The sequence below is a fragment of the Camelus dromedarius genome, chromosome 2 (genome assembly GCF_036321535.1).
Source record: "Camelus dromedarius isolate mCamDro1 chromosome 2, mCamDro1.pat, whole genome shotgun sequence".
Taxonomy (NCBI): domain Eukaryota; kingdom Metazoa; phylum Chordata; class Mammalia; order Artiodactyla; family Camelidae; genus Camelus; species Camelus dromedarius.
This window is the reverse complement of record NC_087437.1, coordinates 26,591,383-26,599,990: the sequence shown is the minus strand read 5'-3', so window position 1 is coordinate 26,599,990 and position 8,608 is coordinate 26,591,383. Positions and strand designations below refer to the sequence as shown.

At 47.5% G+C, this 8,608-nt stretch overlaps 1 non-coding gene across 1 annotated transcript; it reads left to right on the top strand.

Moving 5' to 3' along the window:
• The first annotated feature begins 574 nt into the window (after positions 1–574).
• LOC116155882 (U6 spliceosomal RNA) lies at positions 575–681 on the top strand. The gene has a single exon (XR_004139786.1). It is a non-coding gene; the product is annotated as a U6 spliceosomal RNA (small nuclear RNA).
• The last annotated feature ends 7,927 nt before the right edge of the window (positions 682–8,608 follow it).

The following is an 8,608-nucleotide window of genomic DNA, read 5'->3' as shown; positions in this document are numbered from 1 at the left end:
GAGGTCTCTGGTGGTAAGTGCTCAAACACTGCTCTTCAAAGACTCAAGGATACTCTTCCCAAAGCAAGTTTCTTATTTTTTTAAAGGTTGTTTCCCATAATCCCTTAAATGCGTTTCTCACTATCTCACATGCCTGAGTGCAGTAATGGGATGATTTCCATCCTGTTAGCTGTGTAAACTCATATAAGTTAATTTAACCTCATTAAGCTCAGTTTTGTCATCTGCAAAATGGACATAATGACACCTATAGTCTCAGTGTTACTAGAGTAGCTAAAAGATGTTCACACCTTCCTTTCTCTCACCCTTCTTCCAGACTCTTGTCAATTCTGCATCCCACGTGTCTCTGAGATGAATTCTTTCTTCTCCATCGTCTTGCTGACACCTGATCTCTCTCCTGACCCCTGGCAGAACCCTCTGACAGGTTTCCCTAGCTTGGATAGTAGAGGAATCTCCAGAATGCACACTGAACCTCCTCTACCTGAAGCCCTTTGCTTGTTCCCATTGACTAGAATGTAAGGTCTAAACTCCAGAGCAGAACACCCAAGTCTTTGAGATGGTAGGCAAGAGGTGTGGTCTTTGAGAGAGGACCAAAAGCTATTTGTTAATTGGAATGATACAAAGAAGATTAGCATGCCCCTGTGCGAGGATGACACCCAAACTCATGAGGAGTTCCATATTTTGGGGGGAGGGATAAAATGGGAATTCGGGATTTGCAGATACTAACTACTGTGTATAAAATAAACAACAAGTGCAGGGAACTATAGTCAATATCTTATAACAGCCTATAATGAAAAATAATAGGAAAAGGAATATATATGCATACATACATACATACATACATACATACATACATACATACATACATATGTATAACTGAATCACTGTGCTCTACACCAGAAACTAACACAACTTTGGTAATTGACTACACTTCAATTAAAAAAAAATTTCTTTTTTAAAAAAGCTATTTATTAGATGGCAGGATTGAAAATCCAAAAGATTCTTGCAACTGTGTGGTCAAATGATCAGTGGCCAAAGTCGAAGTTTTTGGGTTGCAGTTTTTGTGTGGATTTGTCTTTGGGCCACATAGCTTTGTCCTGAAGACCTTTAGCAGCCAATGTTGCTTTCTGAACAAATATATTCCCTTGTATTCTTTCCCTGGCTTAAGAATTTGTCTGCTAATTATAATTTAAGTGGAAAAAAAGGAAAAAACGAGGCAAGCAGTATTCCCTGGCTTTGATTTAAAAATTCCAAGGAATTCTTGTCCTGGGGAGAGTCGGAGGTACTCTGGAAACTAAGAGAGCCAGCTTGGTGAGTGACAGGTCTCACGTAGCAGTGTGGCACACTGATGACACTTCTGGGTTCAAACAGCCCCACTCTGCACGTGTTCCCTCCATGCTGTTACCAGGGTTTCAATCTCAGTATTTTAAGGAAGAAAGAAAATTATTTGAATGGAAGACTTTACATGCTATGCAGAAAAGAGTCAGAAGGACAGCCCTGAAAACCAGGCAAGAACAATAGACTTCTCCTTGGCGATAAAGGAGAGCAAATTACTGATACGATGACCCTCAAAAGCATTAGGCTGAGTGGGAGAAGCCCGACACCAAAGGGCACATACTGCAGGACTCCATCTGTGTGACATTCTGGAAAAGCAAAGCTTCAGGGACAGAAATCAGATCAGTGGTTGCAGGGAATGGGGGAGAGGCGAAGGGATGGACTACAAAGGGGCAAGAGGGAGCTGGGGGCGTGATGGAGCTGTCCTGTGTCTGGATTGTGGTGCTATTACAAGACTGTATCAAAACTCAACTGTACCCCTTAAAAGGATGAAGTTTACTGTATGCAGATTATACCTCAATAATCCTCACTTCCACACACATGCCTAGTTGGGAAGATCACGCTCAGCTGGCTGGAAATCAGGGCTGTGGGCGTGTCTCGGCAATGGCCACTAGGATGTTGTCTGTGTTTTACATTAAGATTCTGTGGCAGATTTTGTTTGCAAAAGAATTGTGCTGCTAAAAACATTTGGAAACCACTGGATAAGATTAATATCAGTGGGAGGCAGCTGAGACTTCTTAAGAGGGCAATGCCCTCTTTGTTGTTTTTTTCCAGCTGTACCTTACCATGAAACAGAAACCAGAAGAGGGGATATTTACTTTCTCCGAGTAACCCCCAAAGTGTTTTTTTCCCCTAGAATTGAGTCTCACTTAGAACTCCATGTTTCTCTACACTTCGGAGCAGAGGGTGGGAAGCCATCTCTTTTTGCCGGCCTGGACCAGCCAGCTAATGCATGCCCCTCAGCGTGAGCAGGTGCAAGGCAGTGAGGCCTTTGTTCAGCCCAAATAGGCACCTGATGGGCTTTCCTGGCCCCCATGCCACCGTGGGAGTGCAACAATAAAAGGACTTGGGAAAGTTTTGCACGCCTGGGAAGCTGACCGAATAAATCATCCTGGAAACTGCGGGCTGGCTCCAGGTCCCAGACAGCTCTCCTGCGTTCAGGCTGTCCATCGGCAGCCCTTCTGTGGGCTGGCAGCCCCCTTTACCTCAGTCCCCACATCTTGCTCTTGCCTTCCCCCGAACCTCCCAGTTGCCTGGTGGAGCCCTGGAGGTGTTCATGTTGATGAAAACCGTTAGGATTTGCTGACACACGTTGGAACTGGGGTCATCAGCGGAAGAGGAAATTCCTTCTTCCCAGCTTCTCTACTTCACATCAGATGTGCAGGTGGCTGAGTGCTCAGTCGTCCTGCTAAGTCAGAACTCCTGTGTCATCCACCCTCCTCTGACGTGCCTCCTTCTCCACCCTCCAAACCTTCCTAACGGCCTCTGGAAGTCACCGACTGATACAGCTCCTGGCCGTGGCCCCTCTTTCCTGGCTCCTTCACTTCCCAGACGCCAGTGACAGCTCCTTGTCCCCTTCAGGCGTGGGGCTGCTAACAGCTTCTCTCTGTTGCTAGTTCCCACAAGCTTCCCTTTAATCGTTCCCTAACCCCACCCATACCTATGTGAATGTCCTTTCATCGTGTTCTCTTAAGCTAAACCTGTGCACGGTTTAATCTGATTTCTGTAAGGACAGTGGCCATTACAACTCCCCTGCCCCAAATTCTATCATGACTTCTCAGTGCCCTGAGGATAAAACCCAGACTCCCTTATGCCCTCCCTCCCTGACCTCATCTCCTACTACTCTCCTCTGGTCTGCCAGGTTCTATTCTATTCAAACTCTTTTCCATTTCGGGCCCTTTGCATCTGCTCTTCTGGAATGTTCTTTCTCCATGTAGGCGCAGTTGCCTCATTCTCATCTTTATGGTGTTTGTCAGAGGTCACCTCTTCAGAAAGGCCTTTCCAGGCCACTCTAGGAAGTACATTCCTCCCCAGGCCCTCTTCATCCCATTACCCAATTTTCCTCTTTTTTTTTTTTTTTTTTTTAGCCCTTATCACTACCTGAAATTATATGCATTATATTTACAAACATGCTGGTCGCCTGTCTCTTCTTCACTGTTAAGCTCTGTCTTCCTTACCACTCTATGGGTCAGGATTACAGCAATAAATCAGTAATGGCACGCTTGAACTGAGTCAAATTAAAAGAGTTTAATAGAGGGACCATTCAGAAAGATGAGGGCAGCAAGGGAGAGCATGGTACCCTGGGGCCAGAGACGTGGGGCAATCAGAGTGCTCGCTGGAACTCAGAAGGGAGCTGAGTGGAGAGGGCTGGGCTGCCTGATGGGGGGCTGAAGCCTTTGTGCAAACTCACAGCAACCTGGCAGGGAGGCAGGTTTGCTGTCACTCCCCTCCTCCTAATCCCCTGCCAGTGGGAAGTTGGAGGGCAAGAGAGTTGATGCCAGGCATACTGGCCTGCTTCCTGGGACACAGAGCAGGGGAGAGGGGCGGTGGATGGAGGATGCATCTGAAGGAACAAAGGCGAGCAGCACAGCCAGTGGCCTTGCTATGTTCAAGACAGTGCTTGGCACTGGGTCCCCACATTTGACAACCCCAGGGAGCGCCGTATGTAGAGTTGTGTAAGATGGCCGCCCTGCCCGGCAGTTGGCTCTCAGAGAAGGAGACATGGAGTGAATCCATGAATCCCTATGGGTCTGGCTCCAGGTTCTGGGGACTGATTAGGGAACGTTTCCTCCCTCCTTCACCCGGGCAATCAGGACAGGCAGAGTCACTCCACTGTGGGCTTCCCGAACACGGTCACCAAGATCTCGGCCGTGGCCCTGTAAGATGGAGAGAGAGGACTCCCATGACTGGTCGGCTCGTATGTTCTGTGCCAAGGACATTTCTGAAGTTGAACAGCAATCTCTATTAATATGCAGCCTAGAAACAGGAGCTTGTTTTGCATTGTGTTTGGAGGCAGAGAGGAATCAGGTAGCAAGCTGGCAACACTTCTGATTTTCCACGGCGTGCAGAGCTCTCCAGGCTTAGTGGGGGCAAGAACAAAATTATCCATCTACAGGATTAGTGGCTGAATGGAGAAGAAGCCATGTCATTACACAGTGCTGCCATCAACTTTTAGCAAGGGGCTAGGGGGGAGCTACATTTGTGACCTGTGTGGAGTAGGTACATTTTTAATCAGAAATCCCCTACCAGTGCCTACTAGGTATGGGAAGTGGCGGGAATTCACAACAAAGTGAAGACAGATGGTTTGCATTTAACAGCATTCAGTGAGAGGAGCTGTAGGTGCGCGATGGAGAACCAATTACAGGAGGATGTGTTCCATTACTAAGGGTGGAGTGGGAGATGCTTATCAAAAGAGTTTGAACGTTAAGCTAGAGAATAATATGATGGGATGAAAATTGCTGCCAGAATAGTTTCCCCTAGTTCCTCAGTACAGGACAGCTTGTAAGAGGAGGCGACCTGGGATGGCTGTGACAATGGAGAAGCCTGGACCCACAGGAGAGCTGCCGGGGTCTGCAACTCTGTCATCCTGCTCCTGCCCTTATGGCTGCACTGTCATTCCGTAAACACAACCGAGTTGCAGACAGCTGTGAGCTCTGTGTTGCTGCCTTTACCTGGTGCATTTCCCAGCACACCTTTCTGTTTGATCCGTCCTATACCATACTTTGCATGAAATAATGTTGTCACCGCTTTCAGCTGCTTTGCGTTAGCTTTGTTACAAAAAGAAAATGAATCACCGACGCGTGTTCATTTCAGGTAGGAATTCTGCCTCCCGCCAGGGGAGGCTGCTGTGTGCTTGTTGACTGGCGACACACTGATCCACCAAGACAAGAATAAAACGAGGAAGCACATGTCCTCTGGGGACATTAACTTCAAACTTCTAATGCTGAAACGTGTCCCTTCTTGTCATAAACCACCCTGAGGCGTCTGAGCTGATAATAGATTAAGAAATTTACTTTCTATATGAAACTGGCATTTGATAAGGTGGATCCTTATTTATTCAATATTTATGGAGCCCTTACTCTGTGCCAGGCTCCGTGCGAGGCCTGAAAGATACCAAGATGGATAAGATGTGGCAGGTGTCCCCCAAGAAGCTCACTGTCTAGTGTGTGTGGGGATGGGGGGCCTGAGTAGTGCTGTGATGGCGAGGATCGCAGGGTGTCGCAGGAGATAACGGGAGAGGCTGCTGACCGAGACTGGGGCTGGGGGTGGTCAGGGGCAGCGCTGTGGGTGTCTTCACACACTGGTCCACTCTCCATCCTCTCTGTACCCTGCGGCTGGCTCACAGAGACCACATCAATGGGACCCCATGCCTGCTGCTTCCAGGTGGATTTGGCCAATGGGGAGCCTTGGTGAAAGATGAGCAGAAGGGAAAGAATAAGGCTCGGGTGTTAAGTCTCTCTGGGAGTTGTCCTCTCGGGATCACTGCAGACTGGCTATATCCACCCCTCTGAAGGATGCAGCTCTTGCCAGGTAGCCCTGGCCACACAACTCTTTCCTTGGGGTTCTAGAAACCTTCTCTTCCCTGGCCCTTTCTAACCTCTGGGATGGTAACAGTACTACTAGCCATGGGTGCTGCTCCATCACCTGCTGGTTTTCTTAAACTCTGCTCACACCTTTGTAACTGGTCCCTTCTCTTATTCCCCTAATTGCTTAATGATGACATGCCATCTCCTTCCTGCTGGATTCTGACAGTTATGGAAGGCTTCCAGGGAGAGGTGACACCTGAGCTGAGTGGCAGTGGTGAGCAGACTTATTTGGGGGGAACAGTCCAATCAGAAGCAATAAGCAGCCGATGCAAAGACATGGGGGAAGAGAGGTCACAGGGAATGATGCCTGCACTCTCCTTCTCCTTCGCCCCAACATCCATTTGGACACTGAGCCCAGTTCTTTCTACTCCCTTATCATCTCTCCAACCTGCCCACTTCTCTCCATCTCCGCCACCTTCATAATTTCTCGCCTCCATTACTATACCAGCTTTGCTATCATTCTCATATCTGTGCTAACAACCCTCCCCATAACCTTCAGGGTAAATGCAGACTCCTGGACCTTACAGGTCCCGAGGATCTGGCCCTGCCTACTTGTCATCTGCTCCAGCCAGACTGAACCTGGTGCTCCCAGTCGGGGCTCCCCCCCGACTGTCCCTCACGGAGCTCCCTCTGCCTTCATCACTCCACCTCCCCCACTTTGTTCTCTAGGCTCGCCCTCATCCTCCCAAGGGAAGCTTTTGACTTTACCCACCTGCTCGCAGGGACCAGCTCTCCTCTCTCTGGGGTGAGGTGTCATCGCTGTGTCCAGGACTCCCATAGTACCCTGTCCTCTTCTGCAGTTTCATCCCACTCACAGAAGGCACAGCGGTTCAGGCTCCAGGCTTCTAAAGATCAAGGGCTGGGTCTTATTCTTTATCCTCAGGCATGCTGCACAAAGCAGGGCACATAGTAGGTGCTCAATTAGAGTTGACTAATGAGAGAATGGCAGTTAATTAATTCACTAGGGATGGAAGGTGGTGAGCAGGGGAGGAAAAAAGAAGGGAAATGAGGTGAGGCTGGAGGCAGCAGGAGCCACATGAGAATAGGTCTGACGGGCCAGGTTGGAGAATAGAGTCTTTATCCTGAGGGCAGCTGGGAGCTATGGAGGGTCTTAAACAGGGATAAGGACCTGACCCAGATGTGCGTCTCATGGAGCTCTCTCTGGCAGCACCAGTGAGACAGACAACTGTGGAAGACTAAGCTGGCACTGACGGGGACAGGAGTCAGGCTAGTCTTAGCCAAGGCAGGGTAGGGTCCATGGAGAAAAGGGAGGGATTCCCAGTGGAAGAGCCTTTGAGTCCATGGGAATGAGTAGCTGCCACATAATGTCAGATGCAGAGGCAGAGAGGCAGGTGAAATTCTGGCCAGGGTTTTGACTGTCCATCCACAAGACACAGAGCTTCTCACCACTTATAAAACCTCAGCCACCAGAATGGAAGAAGCTTCCACACACGCCTTGTGGCCCAGGAGTTAAGTGCAAAGGCCTTGGAATCACACTGAGAATGAAGCTTTACAAAAGCAGGGACTTCGCTTTGCTCACTGCAATTCCCCAGTGTCCGGGATGGTGCCTGGCACACAGCAGATGCTCAAGAAATATTTGTGCAATCCCAGTCCCACCACTTATTAACCATATGACTTTACCTTTAATTTCGTCCCGGTATACCCTGGTTACTTTTTCTGTAAAATGAGAAATAACTGCAGAAATTAACACAGAGGGCTGGTGGATGATTATATAAGCATAAAATACATAAGCAGACTCCTCTGACCATAGCAGACTCTCAGTAACCAGCACGAAAGTGGAAAACCCGGCCAATCCCAGAAGGAGAATTTCCCCTCTAGAATCACATCATTTTGCCCTTAACTTCCAAAACACAGATGGGCACCTTATCCATCAAGCGCAATGCCGATGAAAATGTTTTCTTTATTTTAAAGTCAGAAGAAAAAAGAATAAAATAATAATAAATAGGTAATAATAAAACCAGCCTGGATTAAATTAATTTTTATACCAAGGCAATTGGAAAATATAATTTTAAATCCTTTTTTTAAGTGGAGGAAAGACCCCAGGAAGGCAAAAGTGCCTAAGGCCCAGGAAAGTCATCCTTTCCAATTTCTCTCATTGTCCTACTCTTAATATTCTGGTGGATAATTTGATTCAAAATTTGATTATTTAAGCAGCTGCTATAAGGCAGACACTGTGCTATGCAGAGTGAAATCTAAAGAAGAGGGAGAGAGGCTGCTTGAACTCGAGGTGCTCCCTAATACAGTCCTGGGTGATGGGGAGGCATTGAATGAGAACAGGAAAGAGATGGAATAACCCAGAGAGAAGTCATTTGCTCAAAAAGCTGATGATGTGGGCAGATGGGAAGTTCCTAACACAAGATCGCAGTGTGCTGAACTCTGTGTGTCTGGAGGAAGGTGACACAGCCCTGTGGCACCATACCCAGTTTCCAAGGCAGGAGCCTGAAGCTGAAAAAAAAAAAGAAAAGAAAAAAAAAGTTTTAAATATATAGATCACAAGACTAGAGCAGCAGAGGTATGGCTTTCCCTCTCAATCCTTTCTTACATATCATGTCAGATTAACCTTGATTTTGCTGGGACACCTAATATATAAGCTGGAAAGAAAAACAGTAATAATGAATAAAGTGTAAAGGCATCTAGTGAGGATAAAATTTCAACCACTTGGGCAAACA